This window comes from Heptranchias perlo, chromosome 41 (assembly GCF_035084215.1).
Source record: "Heptranchias perlo isolate sHepPer1 chromosome 41, sHepPer1.hap1, whole genome shotgun sequence".
Lineage (NCBI taxonomy): Eukaryota > Metazoa > Chordata > Chondrichthyes > Hexanchiformes > Hexanchidae > Heptranchias > Heptranchias perlo.
In genome coordinates this window covers 16667085-16685394 of record NC_090365.1, presented here as the reverse complement: position 1 = coordinate 16685394, position 18310 = coordinate 16667085, and positions in this window count along the sequence as shown.

Sequence of the window (18310 nt, the reverse complement as noted above, 5' to 3'; positions counted from 1 at the left end):
GATGGCGCCACCGAGTGAAGACCAATTTGGGGACGGCGCCAGCGAGTGCAGACCAATTTGGGGATTCCGCAAGATTGGTCAGACCAATTTGGGACAGCGCCAGTGTGTGGAGACCAATTTGTGGATGGCGCCACCGAGTGAAGACCAATTTGGGGACGGCGCCAGCGAGTGCAGACCAATTTGGGGATTCCGCGAGATTGGTCAGACCAATTTGGGACAGCGCCAGTGTGTGGAGACCAATTTGTGGATGGCGCCAGCAAGTTGGGACGGCGACAGCAAATTTAGGGACGGCGCCAGCGAGTGCAGTCCACTTTGGGAATGGAGCCAGCGAGTGGAGACCAATTTGGGGATGGCGCCACCGAGTGAAGACCAATTTGGGGATGGCTCCAACGAGTTGAGGCAGCAACAGCAACTTTGGACCAATTTAGGGATGGCGCCAGCGGGTGCAGACCAATTTGGGGATTCCGTGAGATTGGTCAGACCAATTTGGGACAGCGCCAGTGAGTGGAAACCAATTTGGGGACGACCCCAGCGAGTGGAGCCGAATTTGGGGATGGCGGCAGCAAGTGTAGACAAATTTGTGGATGGCGCCAGGAAGTGGAGATCAATTTGGGGATGGCGCCAGTGAGTGGAGACCAATTTGGGGATGGCGCCAGTGAATGGAGAACTGTGTGGGGACTGCTCCAGCGAGTGGAGACCAATTTGGGGACGGCGCCACCGAGTGAAGTCCAATTTGGGGATGGCGCCAGCGAGTGGAGACCAATTTGGGGATTCCGCGAGATTGGTCAGACCAATTTGGGACAGCGCCAGTGTGTGGAAACCAATTTGGGGACGGCGCCAGCGAGTGGAGACCAATTTAGGACGACCCAGCGAGTGGATACCAATTTGGGGACTGCTCCAGCGAGTGGAGACCAATTTGGGGACGGCGCCACAGAGTGGAGACCAATTTGGGGATGGCGCCAACAAGTTGAGGCAGCGACAGCAAATATGGACCAATTTAGGGATGGTGCCAGGGAGTGGAGACCAATTTCGGGATTGCACGAGAGAGTGAAGACCAATTTGGGACGACCCACCGAGTGGAGACCAATTTAGGGATGGCGCCAGCAATTTGGGGACGGTGGCAGTGAGTGGAATCCAATTTGGGGACGGCGCCAGTGAGTGGAGACCAATTTGTGGATGGCGCCACCGAGTGAAGACCAATTTGGGGACGGCGCCAGCGAGTGCAGACCAATTTGGGGATTCCGCGAGATTGGTCAGACCAATTTGGGACAGCGCCAGTGTGTGGAGACCAATTTGTGGATGGCGCCACCGAGTGAAGACCAATTTGGGGACGGCGCCAGCGAGTGCAGACCAATTTGGGGATTCCGCGAGATTGGTCAGACCAATTTGGGACAGCGCCAGTGTGTGGAGACCAATTTGTGGATGGCGCCAGCAAGTTGGGACGGCGACAGCAAATTTAGGGACGGCGCCAGCGAGTGCAGTCCACTTTGGGAATGGAGCCAGCGAGTGGAGACCAATTTGGGGATGGCGCCACCGAGTGAAGACCAATTTGGGGATGGCTCCAACGAGTTGAGGCAGCAACAGCAACTTTGGACCAATTTAGGGATGGCGCCAGCGGGTGCAGACCAATTTGGGGATTCCGTGAGATTGGTCAGACCAATTTGGGACAGCGCCAGTGAGTGGAAACCAATTTGGGGACGACCCCAGCGAGTGGAGCCGAATTTGGGGATGGCGGCAGCAAGTGTAGACAAATTTGTGGATGGCGCCAGGGAGTGGAGATCAATTTGGGGATGGCGCCAGTGAGTGGAGACCAATTTGGGGATGGCGCCAGTGAATGGAGAACTGTGTGGGGACTGCTCCAGCGAGTGGAGACCAATTTGGGGACGGCGCCACCGAGTGAAGTCCAATTTGGGGATGGCGCCAGCGAGTGGAGACCAATTTGGGGATGGTGCCAACAAGTTGAGGCAGCGACAGCAAATATGGACCAATTTAGGGATGGTGCCAGGGAGTGGAGACCAATTTCGGGATTGCACGAGAGAGTGAAGACAAATTTGGGACGACCCACCGAGTGGAGACCAATTTAGGGATGGCGCCATCAACTTGGGGACGGTGGCAGTGAGTGGAATCCAATTTGGGGACGGCGCCAGTGAGTGGAGACCAATTTGGGGACGGCGCCACCGAGTGAAGTCCAATTTGGGGATGGCGCCAGCGAGTGGAGACCAATTTGGGGATTCCGCGAGATTGGTCAGACCAATTTGGGACAGCGCCAGTGTGTGGAAACCAATTTGGGGACGGCGCCAGCGAGTGGAGACCAATTTAGGACGACCCAGCGAGTGGATACCAATTTCGGGACTGCTCCAGCGAGTGGAGACCAATTTGGGGACGGCGCCACAGAGTGGAGACCAATTTGGGGATGGCGCCAACAAGTTGAGGCAGCGACAGCAAATATGGACCAATTTAGGGATGGTGCCAGGGAGTGGAGACCAATTTCGGGATTGCACGAGAGAGTGAAGACCAATTTGGGACGACCCACCGAGTGGAGACCAATTTAGGGATGGCGCCAGCAATTTGGGGACGGTGGCAGTGAGTGGAATCCAATTTGGGGACGGCGCCAGTGAGTGGAGACCAATTTGTGGATGGCGCCACCGAGTGAAGACCAATTTGGGGACGGCGCCAGCGAGTGCAGACCAATTTGGGGATTCCGCGAGATTGGTCAGACCAATTTGGGACAGCGCCAGTGTGTGGAGACCAATTTGTGGATGGCGCCACCGAGTGAAGACCAATTTGGGGACGGCGCCAGCGAGTGCAGACCAATTTGGGGATTCCGCGAGATTGGTCAGACCAATTTGGGACAGCGCCAGTGTGTGGAGACCAATTTGTGGATGGCGCCAGCAAGTTGGGACGGCGACAGCAAATTTAGGGACGGCGCCAGCGAGTGCAGTCCACTTTGGGAATGGAGCCAGCGAGTGGAGACCAATTTGGGGATGGCGCCACCGAGTGAAGACCAATTTGGGGATGGCTCCAACGAGTTGAGGCAGCAACAGCAACTTTGGACCAATTTAGGGATGGCGCCAGCGGGTGCAGACCAATTTGGGGATTCCGTGAGATTGGTCAGACCAATTTGGGACAGCGCCAGTGAGTGGAAACCAATTTGGGGACGACCCCAGCGAGTGGAGCCGAATTTGGGGATGGCGGCAGCAAGTGTAGACAAATTTGTGGATGGCGCCAGGGAGTGGAGATCAATTTGGGGATGGCGCCAGTGAGTGGAGACCAATTTGGGGATGGCGCCAGTGAATGGAGAACTGTGTGGGGACTGCTCCAGCGAGTGGAGACCAATTTGGGGACGGCGCCACCGAGTGAAGTCCAATTTGGGGATGGCGCCAGCGAGTGGAGACCAATTTGGGGATGGTGCCAACAAGTTGAGGCAGCGACAGCAAATATGGACCAATTTAGGGATGGTGCCAGGGAGTGGAGACCAATTTCGGGATTGCACGAGAGAGTGAAGACAAATTTGGGACGACCCACCGAGTGGAGACCAATTTAGGGATGGCGCCATCAACTTGGGGACGGTGGCAGTGAGTGGAATCCAATTTGGGGACGGCGCCAGTGATGAACAATTTGGGGATGGCGCCAGCGTGTGGAGACCAATTTGTGGATTACACCACCGAGTGAAGACCAATTTGGGGACGGCGCCAGCGAGTGGAGACCAATTTGGGGATGGCTCCACCGAGTGAAGTCCAATTTGGGGACGGCGCCAGCGAGCGGAGACCAATTTGGGGATTCCGCGAGATTGGTCAGACCAATTTGGGACAGCGCCAGTGAGTGGAAACCAATTTGGGGACGGCGCCAGCGAGTGGAGACCAATTTAGGACGACCCAGCGAGTGGAGTCCAATTTGGGGACGGCGCCAGCGAGTGGAGACCAATTTGAGGATGGCGCCAACAAGTTGAGGCAGCGACAGCAAATATGGACCAATTTAGGGATGGTGCCAGGGAGTGGAGACCAATTTCGGGATTGCACGAGAGAGTGAAGACCAATTTGGGACGACCCACCGAGTGGAGACCAATTTAGGGATGGCGCCAGCGTGTGGTGACCAATTTGTGGATGGCGCCAGCAAGTTGGGACGGCGACAGCAAATATGGACCAATTTAGGGACGGCGCCAGCGAGTGCAGTCCACTTTGGGGATGGAGCCAGCGAGTGAAGACCAATTTGGGGATGGCGCCACCGAGTGAAGACCAATTTGGGGATGGCGCCAGCGAGTGCAGACCAATTTGGGGATGGCTCCAACAAGTTGAGGCAGCGACAGCAAATTTGGACCAATTTAGGGATGGCGCCAGCGGGTGCAGACCAATTTAGGACGACCCAGCGAGTGGAGTCCAATTTGGGAACGGCGCCAGCGAGTGGAGACCAATTTGGGGATTCCGCGCGATTGGTCAGACCAATTTGGGACAGCGCCAGTGAGTGGAAACCAATTTGGGGACGACCCTAGCGAGTGGAGCCGAATTTGGGGATGGCGCCAGCAAGTGTAGACAAATTTGCGGATGGCGCCAGGGAGTGGAGATCAATTTGGAGATGGCGCCAGTGAGTGGAGACCAATTTGGGGATGGCGCCAGTGAATGGACAACTGTGAGGGGACTGCTCCAGCGAGTGGAGACCAATTTGGGGACGGCGCCACCGAGTGAAGTCCAATTTGGGGACGGCGCCAGCGAGTCGAGACCAATTTGGGGATGGCGCCAACAAGTTGAGGCAGCGACAGCAAATATGGACCAATTTAGGGATGGTGCCAGGGAGTGGAGACCAATTTCTGGATTGCACGAGAGAGTGAAGACCAATTTGGGACGACCCACTGAGTGGAGACCAATTTAGCGATTGTGGCAGTGAGTGGAATCCAATTTGGGGACGGCGCCAGTGAGTGGAGATCAATTTGGGGATGGCGCCAGCGTGTGGAGACCAATTTAGGACGACCCAGCGAGTGGAGTCCAATTTGGGGACGGCGACAGCGAGTGGAGACCAATTTGGGGATTCCGCGCGATTGGTCAGACCAATTTGGGGATGGCTCCAACAAGTTGAGGCAGCGACAGCAAATTTGGACCAATTTAGGGATGGCACCAGCGGGTGCAGACCAATTTAGGACGACCCAGCGAGTGGAGTCCAATTTGGGGACGGCGACAGCGAGTGGAGACCAATTTGGGGATTCCGCACGATTGGTCAGACCAATTTGGGACAGCGCCAGTGAGTGGAAACCAATTTGGGGACGACCCCAGCGAGTGGAGCCGAATTTGGGGATGGCGCCAGCAAGTGTAGACAAATTTGTGGATGGCGCCAGGGAGTGGAGATCAATTTGGGGATGGCGCCAGTGAGTGGAGACCAATTTGGGGATGGCGCCAGTGAATGGAGAACTGTGAGGGGACCGCGCCAGCGAGTGGAGTCCAATTTGGGGATGGCGCCAGTGAATGGAGAACTGTGTGGGGACGGCGCCAGCGAGTGGATACCAATTTGTGGACTGGGCCATAGCGCTGCACTCGTCCCCACTTGAGCCCATTTCTCTGCACTTGACCCCACTTGAACTCATTTCGCTAAACTCGACAACACTTGAGCCCACTTACTTGCACTCGACCATGCTTGAGCCCACTTCGCTGCATTCGAACCCACTTCGCTGCACACAATACTAATTGCACCCACTTCGCTGCACTGGATCCCACTTGCTCCCACTTCGCTCCACTCACCCCACTTGTGCCCATTTTGCTGCACTCGAACACACTTGAGCCGACTTCGCTGCACTCGACACCACTTGGGACCTCTTGGCTCCAATCTCAACCACTTGAGCCCACTTCGCTGCACTCGACCCCACTTGAGCCCACATTGTTGCACTCGACACCACTTTAGCCCGTTTTGCTGCACTCGAACCCATTTGAGCCGAATTCGCTTCACTCGACACCACTTCAGCCCATTTCGCTGCATTCGACCCCACGCGAGCGCACTTCACTGCACTCGTAACTATTTGAGCCCACTTTGCTGCACTCGAAGACACTTACGCCCACTTCGCTGCACACGACCACACTTGAGACCACTTCACTGCTCTCGAACCCTCGAGTCCACTTCACTGCACTCGACCCCACTTGATCCTATTTCGCTGCACTCGACCCCACTTGAGCCCATTTCGCTAAACTCAACAACACTTGAGCCCACTTCGCTGCACTCGAGCCAACTTCGCTGCACTCGCCCCTATTGCACCCACTTCGCTTCAGTGGATCCCACTTGCTCCCACTTCACTCCACTCACCCAACCTGTGCCCATTTTGCTGCACTCGAACCCACTTGAGCCGATTTGGCTGCACTCGAACCCACTTGGGACCACTTCGCTCCAATCTAAACCACTTGATCCCATTTCGCTGCACTCGACCCCACTTTAGCCGGTTTTGCTGCAGTCGAACCCACTTGTGCCCACTTCGCTTCACTCGACCCCATTGAGCCCATTTCACTGCACTCGACCCCACTTGCGCCCAATTTGCTTCACTCGACACCACTTGAGCCAAATTCACTGCACTCGATCCCTCATGAGCCGACTTCGCTGCACTCGACCCCACTTCGGACCACTTCGCTGCACTCGACACCACTTGAGCCCATTTTGCTGCATTCTAACACACTTGAGCCGAATTCGCTTCACTCGACACCACTTGAGCCGAATTCGCTGCACTCGATCCCACTTGAGCCGAATTCGCTGCACTCGACCGCACTTGAGCCCACTTCGCTGCAGTCGACCCCACTTGATCCCACTTCGCTACACTCGACCCCAATTGAGCCCAATCGCTGCACGCTACCGAACTTGAGCGCACTTCGCTGCACTCGTAAGCATTTGAGCCCATTTTGCTGCACTCGAAGACACTTACGTTCACTTCGCTTCACTCGACCCCATTTGAACCCAATTCGCTAAACGCGACAACACTTGAGCCCACTAACCTGCACTCGACCCCACTTGAGCCCACATTGTTGCACTCGACACCACTTTAGCCCGTTTTGCTGCACTCGAACCCATTTGAGCCGAATTCGCTTCACTCGACACCACTTGAGACAAATTCACTGCACTCGATCCCATTTGAGCCGAATTCGCTGCATTCGACCACACTTGAGACCACTTTGCTCCAATCTAACCCACTTGAGCCAACGTCCCTGCACTCGACCGCACTTGATCCCACTTCGCTGCACTCGACCACAATTGAGCCCAATCGCTGCACGCTACCCAACTTGAGCGCACTTCGCTGCATTCGTAACCATTTGAGCCCATTTTGCTGCACTCGACACCACTTGTGCCCATTTTGCTGCACTCGAAACCTATAGAGCCCATTTTGCTGCACTCGACCACACTTGAGCCCACTTCGTTGTACTCGACCCCACTTGCGCCCATATCGCTACACTCAACCCAATTCGCTAAACTCGACAACACTTGAGCCCACTTACCTGCACTCGACCACGCTTGAGCCCACTTCGCTCCGCTCGAACCCACCTGAGCCCATTTTGCTGCATTCCAACCCACTTGAGCTCAATTCGCTGCACTTGACACCACTTGAGCCCATCTTGCTGCACTCGAAACATGTTGAGCCCACTGTGCTGCACTCGACCCCACATGAGGCCACTTCACTGCACGCGACCCCACTTGCACCCATTTCACTGCACTCGAGCCAACGTATGCCCACTTTGCTGCACTCGACCCCAGTTGAGCCCATTTCGCTGCACTTGATCCCACTTGAGCCCACTTCGCTGCACTCGCACCCAATTGTTCCCATTTCGCTGCACTAGACCCCACTTGAGCCCAATTCGCTGCACTCGACCGCACTTGAACCCACTTGCTCCATATCGCTGCACTCAACACAAATTGTGCAAATGTCGATGCACTCGACCCCACTTGACCCCACTTCGCTGCACTCAACCCCACGTGCCCACACTTCGCTCCACTTGGCCCCACTTGACCCCACTTCGCTGCACTAGACCCCACTTGCCCTCATTTCGCTGCACTCAACTCCACGTGTTCTCATTTCGCTGCACTCACACCCACTTGAGCATAGTTCGCTGCACTCGACATCACTTCAGCCTATTTCGCTGCAGGCGACACGACTTGAGCCCATTTTGCTGCACTCGAACAAACATGAGCCTACTTCGCTGCACGCGACCACACTTGAGCCCATTTTGCGGCACTCAACCCCATTTGAGCCCAGTTTGCTGAACTTGACACCACTTCAGCTCATTTCGCTGCACTTGATCCCACTTTAGCCCAATTCGCTGCACTCGACACCATTGGAGCCCATTTTGCTGCACTCGACCTCTCTTAAGCCCACTTCACTGCACTCGACTACACTTGAGCCCACTTCGCTGCACGCGCCATCCCTTCAGCACATTTCGCTGCACTCGACCACACTTGCACCCATTTTGCTGCACTGCACCCAACTTCAGCCGACTTCACTGCTCTCGTCGCCACTTAGGACGACTTCGCTCCAATCAAACGCTATTGAGCCCACGTTGCTTCACTCGACACCACTCGACACCACTTCACTGCACTCGATCCCAATTGAGCCCACTTCGCTGCACCCGGCCCCACTTTAGTCCATTTCGCAGCACTCGACCCCACTTGAGCCCACTGTGCTGCACTCGACTCCACATTAGGCCACTTCACTGCACGCGACCCCACTTGCACCCATTTCACTGCACTCGAGCCAACGTATGCCCACTTTGCTGCACTCGACCCCAGTTGAGCCCATTTCGCTGAACTTGATCCCACTTCAGCCCACTTCGCTGCACTCGCACCCAATTGTGCCCATTTCGCTGCACTGGACCCCAGTTGAGCCCAATTCTCTGCACTCGACCCCACTTGACCCCACTTCGCTGCACTCGACCGCACTTGAACCCACTTGCTCCATATCGCTGCACTCAACACAAATTGTGCAAATTTCGATGCACTCGACCCCACTTGACCCCACTTCGCTGCACTCAACCCCACGTGCCCACACTTCGCTCCACTTGGCCCCAATGGAGCCCACGTCGCTTCACTCGACCCCACTTGAGCCCATTTTGCTGCCCTCGAACCCACTTGAGCTCAATTCGTTGAACTGGAACCCACTTGAGTCCATTTTGCTGCATTCGACCCCACTTGGCCCATTTTGCTGCATTCGACCCCACTTGAGCCCATTTTGCTGCACTCGACCACACTTGAGCCGACAATATTGCGCTCAACATCACTTAAGCCGACTTCGCTGCACTCGTCCCACTTGGGACCACTTCACTCCGATCAAACCCACTTGAGCCCACTTCAATTCACTCGACCCCACTTGAGCCAGCTTCGCAGCAGCCGATCCCACATGAGCTCCCATCGCTCGACTCGACCGCACTTGAGCCCATTTTGCTGCACTCAAACCCTCTTGAGCCCATTTTGCTGCACTTGAACCCACTTGAGCCCAATTTGCTGCACTCGACACTACCTGAGCCCATTTCGCTGCACGCGAGCCCACTTATGCCCACTTTGCTACACTCGACCCTACTTGCACCCACTTCGCTACACTCGAACCCACTTGAGCCCACTTCACTGCATTGGACCCCACATGAGCCCACTTCACGGCACTCGACCCCACTTGGGCCCATTTCGCTGCCCTCGATCGCACGTGAGCCCACTTCGCTACAAACGACCCCACTTCGGACCACTTCGCTCCAATCTAACCCATTTGAGCCCACTTGGCTACACTCGACCCCACTTGATCCAACTTCGCTGTACTCTACACCACTTGAGACCACTTCGCTGCACTCGAACCCACTTGGGACAATTTCGCTCCAATCTTACCCACTTGAGCTCACTTCGCTGCACTCGACCTTACTTGAGCCCACTTCGCTGCACTCGAGCCCACTTCAACCCAATTCACTGCACTCGATACCAATTGATGCCATTTCACTGCATTCGACCCCACTTGAGCCAACTTCGCTGCACGGGAACCCACATGAGCCCCCATCGCTCTATGTGACCCCACTTGAGCCCATTTTATTGCTCTCGAACCCACATGAGCCCATTTTGCTGCATCGAACCCACGTGAGCGCAATTCGCTGCACTCGAACCCTCTTGATCCCATTTTGCAGCACGTGAACCCATTTGAGCCCACTTCACTGCACTCGATTTGGGGACGGTGCCAGCCAGTGGAGACCAATTTGCGGCCGGCGCCAGTGAGTGGAGACCAATTTGCGAACGGCGCCAGCGAGTGGAGCCGAATTTGGGGATGGCGCCAGCAAGTGTAGACAAATTTGTGGATGGCTCCAGGGAGTGGAGATCAATTTGGGGATGGCGCCAGTGAGTGGAGACCAATTTGGGGATGGCGCCAGTGAATGGAGAACTGTGTGGGGACTGCTCCAGCGAGTGGAGACCAATTTGGGGATGGCGCCAGCAAGTGTAGACAAATTTGTGGATGGCGCCAGGGAGTGGAGATCAATTTGGGGTTGGCGCCAGTGAGTGGAGACCAATTTGGGGATGGCGCCAGTGAATGGAGAACTGTGAGGGGACCGCGCCAGCGAGTGGAGACCAATTTGGGGATGGCGCCAGCGAGTGGAGTCCAATTTGGGGATGGCGCCAACAAGTTGAGGCAGCAACAGCAAATTTGGACCAATTTAGGGATGGACCAATTTAGGGAGTGGAGATCAATTTAGGGATGGCGGCAGCGAGTGGAGACCAATTTGGGGACGGTGGCAGTGAGTGGAGAACAATTTGGGGATGGCGCCAGCGTGTGGAGACCAATTTGTGGATGGCGCCAGAAAGTTGGGACCGCTACAGCAAATATGGACCAATTTAGGACGACCCAGCGAGTGGAGTCCAATTTGTGGACGGCGCCAGCGAGTGGAGACCAATTTGGGGATTTCGCGAGATTGGTCAGACCAATTTGGGACAGCGCCAGTGAGTGGAAACCAATTTGGGGACGAACCCAGCGAGTGGAGCCGAATTTGGAGATGGCGCCAGCAAGTTTGTGGATGGCGCCAGGGAGTGGAGATCAATTTGGGGATGGCGCCAGTGAGTGGAGACCAATTTGGGGATGGCGGAGCGAGTGGATACCAATTTGGGGACTGCTCCAGCGAGTGGAGACCAATTTGGGGACGGCGCCACAGAGTGGAGACCAATTTGGGGATGGCGCCAACAAGTTGAGGCCGCGACAGCAAATATGGACCAATTTAGGGATGGTGCCAGGGATTGGAGACCAATTTCGGGATTGCACGAGAGAGTGAAGACCAATTTGGGACGACCCACCGAGTGGAGACCAATTTAGAGATGGCGCCAGCAATTTGGGGACGGTGGCAGTGAGTGGAATCCAATTTGGGGACGGCGCCAGTGAGTGGAGACCAATTTGTGGATAGCGCCACCGAGTGAAGACCAATTTGGGGACGGCGCCAGCGAGTGCAGACCAATTTGGGGATGGCTCCAACAAGTTGAGGCAGCGACAGCAAATTTGAACCAATTTAGGGATGGCGCCAGCGGGTGCAGACCAATTTAGGACGACCCAGCGAGTGGAGTCCAATTTGTGAACGGCGCCAGTGAGTGGAGACCAATTTGGCGACGACCCCAGCGAGTGGAGCCAATTTGGGGATGGCACCAGCAAGTGTAGACAAATTTGTGGATGGCGCCAGGGAGTGGAGATCAATTTGGGGATGGTGCCAGTGAGTGGAGACCAATTTGGGGATGGCGCCAGTGAATGGAGAACTTTGAGGGGACCGCGCCAGCGAGTGGAGTCCAATTTGGGGATGGCGCCAGTGAATGGAGAACTGTGTGGGGACGGCGCCAGCGAGTGGATACCAATTTGGGGACTGCTCCAGCGAGTGGAGACCAATATGGGGACGGCGCCACCGAGTGAAGTCCAATTTGGGGACGGCACCACAGAGTGGAGACCAATTTGGGGATGGCGCCAACAAGTTGAGGCAGCGACAGCAAATATGGACCAATTTAGGGATGGTGCCAGGGAGTGGAGACCAATTTCGGGATTGCACGAGAGAGTGAAGACCAATTTGGGACGACCCACCGAGTGGAGACCAATTTAGGGATGGCGCCAGCAATTTGGGGACGTTGGCAGTGAGTGGAATCCAATTTGGGGACGGCGCCAGTGAGTGGAGACCAATTTGTGGATGGCGCCACCGAGTGAAGACCAATTTGGGGACGGCGCCAGCGAGTGCAGACAAATTTGGGGATGGCTCCAACAAGTTGAGGCAGCGACAGCAAATTTGGACCAATTTAGGGATGGCGCCAGCGGGTGCAGACCAATTTAGGACGACCCAGCGAGTGGAGTCCAATTTGGGGACGGCGCCAGCGAGTGGAGACCAATTTGGGGATTCCGCGAGATTGGTCAGACCAATTTGGGACAGCGCCAGTGAGTGGAAACCAATTTGGGGACGACTCCACGAGTGGAGCCGAATTTGGGGATGGCGCCAGCAAGTGTAGACAAATTTGTGGATGGCGCCAGGGAGTGGAGATCAATTTGGGGATGGCGCCACCGAGTGAAGTCCAATTTGGGGACGGCGCCAGCGAGTGGAGACCAATTTGGGGATGGCGCCAACAAGTTGAGGCAGCGACAGCAAATATGGACCAATTTAGGGATGGTGCCAGGGAGTGGAGACCAATTTCGGGATTGCACGAGAGAGTGAAGACCAATTTGGGACGACCCACCGAGTGGAGACCAATTTGGGGACGGTGGCAGTGAGTGGAGAACAATTTGGGGATGGCGCCAGCAAGTTGGGACGGCGACAGCAAATATGGACCAATTTAGGGACGGCGCCAGCGAGTGCAGTCCACTTTGGGGATGGAGCCAGCGAGTGGAGACCAATTTGGGGATGGCGCCACCGAGTGAAGACCAATTTGGGGATGGCGCCAGCGAGTGCAGACCAATTTGGGGATGGCTCCAACAAGTTGAGGCAGCGACAGCAAATTTGGACCAATTTAGGGATGGCGCCAGCGGGTGCAGTCCACTTTGGGGATGGAGCCAGCGAGTGGAGACCAATTTGGGGATGGCGCCACCGAGTGAAGACCAATTTGGGGATGGCGCCAGCGAGTGCAGACCAATTTGGGGATGGCTCCAACAAGTTGAGGCAGCGACAGCAAATTTGGACCAATTTAGGGATGGCGCCAGCGGGTGCAGACCAATTTAGGACGACCCAGCGAGTGGAGTCCAATTTGAGAACGGCGCCAGTGAGTGGAGACCAATTTGGGGATTCCGCGAGATTGGTCAGACCAATTTGGGACAGCGCCAGTGAGTGGAAACCAATTTGGGGACGACCCCAGCGAGTGGAGCCGAATTTGGGGATGGCGCCAGCAAGTGTAGACAAATTTGCGGATGGCGCCAGGGAGTGGAGATCAATTTGGGGATGGCGCCAGTGAGTGGAGACCAATTTGGGGATGGCGCCAGTGAATGGAGAACTGTGTGGGGACTGCTCCAGCGAGTGGAGACCAATTTGGGGACGGCGCCACCGAGTGAAGTCCAATTTGGGGACGGCGCCAGCGAGTGGAGACCAATTTGGGGATGGCGCCAACAAGTTGAGGCAGCGACAGCAAATATGGACCAATTTAGGGATGGTGCCAGGGAGTGGAGACCAATTTCGGGATTGCACGAGAGAGTGAAGACCAATTTGGGACGACCCACCGAGTGGAGACAAATTTAGGGATGGTGGCAGTGAGTGGAATCCAATTTGGGGACGGCGCCAGTGAGTGGAGATCAATTTGGGGATGGCGCCAACGAGTGAAGTCCAATTTGGGGACGGCGCCAGCGAGTGCAATTTGGGGATGGCTCCAACAAGTTGAGGCAGCGACAGCAAATTTGGACCAATTTAGGGATGGCACCAGCGGGTGCAGACCAATTTAGGACGACCCAGCAAGTGGAGTCCAATTTGGGGACGGCGACAGCGAGTGGAGACCAATTTGGGGATTCCGCGCGATTGGTCAGACCAATTTGGGACAGCGCCAGTGAGTGGAAACCAATTTGGGGACGACCCCAGCGAGTGGAGCCGAATTTGGGGATGGCGCCAGCAAGTGTAGACAAATTTGTGGATGGCGCCAGGGAGTGGAGATCAATTTGGGGATGGCGCCAGTGAGTGGAGACCAATTTGGGGATGGCGCCAGTGAATGGAGAACTGTGAGGGGACCGCCCATATCGCTACACTCAACCCAATTCGCTAAACTCGACAACACTTGAGCCCACTTACCTGCACTCGACCACGCTTGAGCCCACTTCGCTCCACTCGAACCCACCTGAGCCCATTTTGCTGCATTCCAACCCACTTGAGCTCAATTCGCTGCACTTGACACCACTTGAGCCCATCTTGCTGCACTCGAAACATGTTGAGCCCACTGTGCTGCACTCGACCCCACATGAGGCCACTTCACTGCACGCGACCCCACTTGCACCCATTTCACTGCACTCGAGCCAACGTATGCCCACTTTGCTGCACTCGAACCCAGTTGAGCCCATTTCGCTGCACTTGATCCCACTTGAGCCCACTTCGCTGCACTCGCACCCAATTGTTCCCATTTCGCTGCACTGGACCCCACTTGAGCCCAATTCGCTGCACTCGACCCCACTTGAGCCCACTTCGCTGCACTCGACCGCACTTGAACCCACTTGCTCCATATCGCTGCACTCAACACAAATTGTGCAAATTTCGATGCACTCGACCCCACTTGACCCCACTTCGCTGCACTCAACCCCACGTGCCCACACTTCGCTCCACTTGGCCCCACTTGACCCCACTTCGCTGCACTCGACCCCACTTGCCCTCATTTCGCTGCACTCAACTCCACGTGTTCTCATTTCGCTGCACTCACACCCACTTGAGCATAGTTCGCTGCACTCGACATCACTTCAGCCTATTTCGCTGCAGGCGACACGACTTGAGCCCATTTTGCTGCACTCGAACAAACACGAGCCTACTTCGCTGCACGCGACCACACTTGAGCCCATTTTGCGGCACTCAACCCCATTTGAGCCCAGTTTGCTGAACTTGACACCACTTCAGCTCATTTCGCTGCACTTGATCCCACTTTAGCCCAATTCGCTGCACTCGACACCATTGGAGCCCATTTTGCTGCACTCGACCTCTCTTAAGCCCACTTCGCTGCACTCGACTACACTTGAGCCCACTTCGCTGCACGCGCCATCCCTTCAGCCCATTTCGCTGCACTCGACCCCACTTGCACCCATTTTGCTGCACTGGACCCAACTTCAGCCGACTACGTTGCTCTCAATACCACTTAAGCCGACTTCACTGCTCTCGTCGTCCCCACTTAGGACAACTTCGCTCCAATCAAACGCTATTGAGCCCACGTCGCTTCACTCGACACCACTCGACACCACTTCGCTGCACTCGACTCCACTTCAGCCCACTTCGCTGCACTCGACCCCACTTGAGCCCATTTTGCTGCCCTCGAACCCACTTGAGCTCAATTCGTTGCACTGGAACCCACTTGAGTCCATTTTGCTGCATTCGACCCCACTTGAGCCCATTTTGCTGCATTCGACCCCACTTGAGCCCATTTTGCTGCACTCGACCACACTTGAGCCGACAATATTGCGCTCAACATCACTTAAGCCGACTTCGCTGCACTCGTCCCACTTGGGACCACTTCACTCCGATCAAACCCACTTGAGCCCACTTCAATTCACTCGACCCCACTTGAGCCAGCTTCGCAGCAGCCGATCCCACATGAGCTCCCATCGCTCGACTCGACCGCACTTGAGCCCATTTTGCTGCACTCAAACCCTCTTGAGCCCATTTTGCTGCACTTGAACCCACTTGAGCCCAATTTGCTGCACTCGACACTACCTGAGCCCATTTCGCTGCACGCGAGCCCACTTATGCCCACTTTGCTACACTCGACCCTACTTGCACCCACTTCGCTACACTCGAACCCACTTGAGCCCACTTCACTGCATTGGACCCCACATGAGCCCACTTCACGGCACTCGACCCCACTTGGGCCCATTTCGCTGCCCTCGATCGCACGTGAGCCCACTTCGCTACAAACGACCCCACTTCGGACCACTTCGCTCCAATCTAACCCATTTGAGCCCACTTGGCTGCACTCGACCCCACTTGATCCAACTTCGCTGTACTCTACACCACTTGAGACCACTTCGCTGCACTCGAACCCACTTGGGACAATTTCGCTCCAATCTTACCCACTTGAGCTCACTTCGCTGCACTCGACCTTACTTGAGCCCACTTCGCTGCACTCGAGCCCACTTCAACCCAATTCACTGCACTCGATACCAATTGATGCCATTTCACTGCATTCGACCCCACTTGAGCCAACTTCGCTGCACGGGACCCCACATGAGCCCCCATCGCTCTATGTGACCCCACTTGAGCCCATTTTGTTGCTCTCGAACCCACATGAGCCCATTTTGCTGCACTCGAACCCACGTGAGCGCAATTCGCTGCACTCGATCCCTCTTGATCCCATTTTGCAGCACGTGAACCCATTTGAGCCCACTTCACTGCACTCGATTTGGGGACGGTGCCAGCCAGTGGAGACCAATTTGCGGCCGGCGCCAGTGAGTGGAGACCAATTTGGGTACGGCGCCGGCGAGTGGTGACCAATTTGCGAACGGCGCCGGGGAGTGGAGATGAATTTGGTGATGGCGCCAGCGAGAGCAGAACAATTTGGGGAAGGCACCAGCGAGTGGAGACCAATTTGTGGATGGAGCCAGCGAGTGGAGACCAATTTGGGGACGGCGTCAGCGAGTGGAGTCCAATTTGGGTATGGCGACAGCGAGTGAAGACCAATTTGTGGATGGCGCCAGGGAGTGGAGACCAATTTGGGAACGGCGCCGGCGAGTGGTGACCAATTTGCGAACGGCGCCAGGGAGTGGAGATGAATTTGGTGATGGCGCCAGCGAGAGGAGAACAATTTGGGGAAGGCACCAGCGAGTGGAGACCAATTTGTGGATGGAGCCAGCGAGTGGAGACCAATTTGGGGACGGCGCCAGCGAGTGGAGTCCAATTTGGGGATGGCGCCAGCGAGTGGAGACCAATTTGGGGATGGCGCCAACAAGTTGAGGCAGCGACAGCAAATTTGGACCAATTTAGGGATGGCGCCAGCGGGTGCAGACCAATTTAGGACGACCCAGCAAGTGGAGTCCAATTTGGGGACGGCGACAGCGAGTGGAGACCAATTTGGGGATTCCGCGCGATTGGTCAGACCAATTTGGGACAGCGCCAGTGAGTGGAAACCAATTTGGGGACGACCCCAGCGAGTGGAGCCGAATTTGGGGATGGCGCCAGCAAGTGTAGACAAATTTGTGGATGGCGCCAGGGAGTGGAGATCAATTTGGGGATGGCGCCAGTGAGTGGAGACCAATTTGGGGATGGCGCCAGTGAATGGAGAACTGTGAGGGGACCGCCCATATCGCTACACTCAACCCAATTCGCTAAACTCGACAACACTTGAGCCCACTTACCTGCACTCGACCACGCTTGAGCCCACTTCGCTCCACTCGAACCCACCTGAGCCCATTTTGCTGCATTCCAACCCACTTGAGCTCAATTCGCTGCACTTGACACCACTTGAGCCCATCTTGCTGCACTCGAAACATGTTGAGCCCACTGTGCTGCACTCGACCCCACATGAGGCCACTTCACTGCACGCGACCCCACTTGCACCCATTTCACTGCACTCGAGCCAACGTATGCCCACTTTGCTGCACTCGACCCCAGTTGAGCCCATTTCGCTGCACTTGATCCCACTTGAGCCCACTTCGCTGCACTCGCACCCAATTGTTCCCATTTCGCTGCACTAGACCCCACTTGAGCCCAATTCGCTGCACTCGACCCCACTTGAGCCCACTTCGCTGCACTCGACCGCACTTGAACCCACTTGCTCCATATCGCTGCACTCAACACAAATTGTGCAAATTTCGATGCACTCGACCCCACTTGACCCCACTTCGCTGCACTCAACCCCACGTGCCCACACTTCGCTCCACTTGGCCCCACTTGACCCCACTTCGCTGCACTCGACCCCACTTGCCCTCATTTCGCTGCACTCAACTCCACGTGTTCTCATTTCGCTGCACTCACACCCACTTGAGCATAGTTCGCTGCACTCGACATCACTTCAGCCTATTTCGCTGCAGGCGACACGACTTGAGCCCATTTTGCTGCACTCGAACAAACACGAGCCTACTTCGCTGCACGCGACCACACTTGAGCCCATTTTGCGGCACTCAACCCCATTTGAGCCCAGTTTGCTGAACTTGACACCACTTCAGCTCATTTCGCTGCACTTGATCCCACTTTAGCCCAATTCGCTG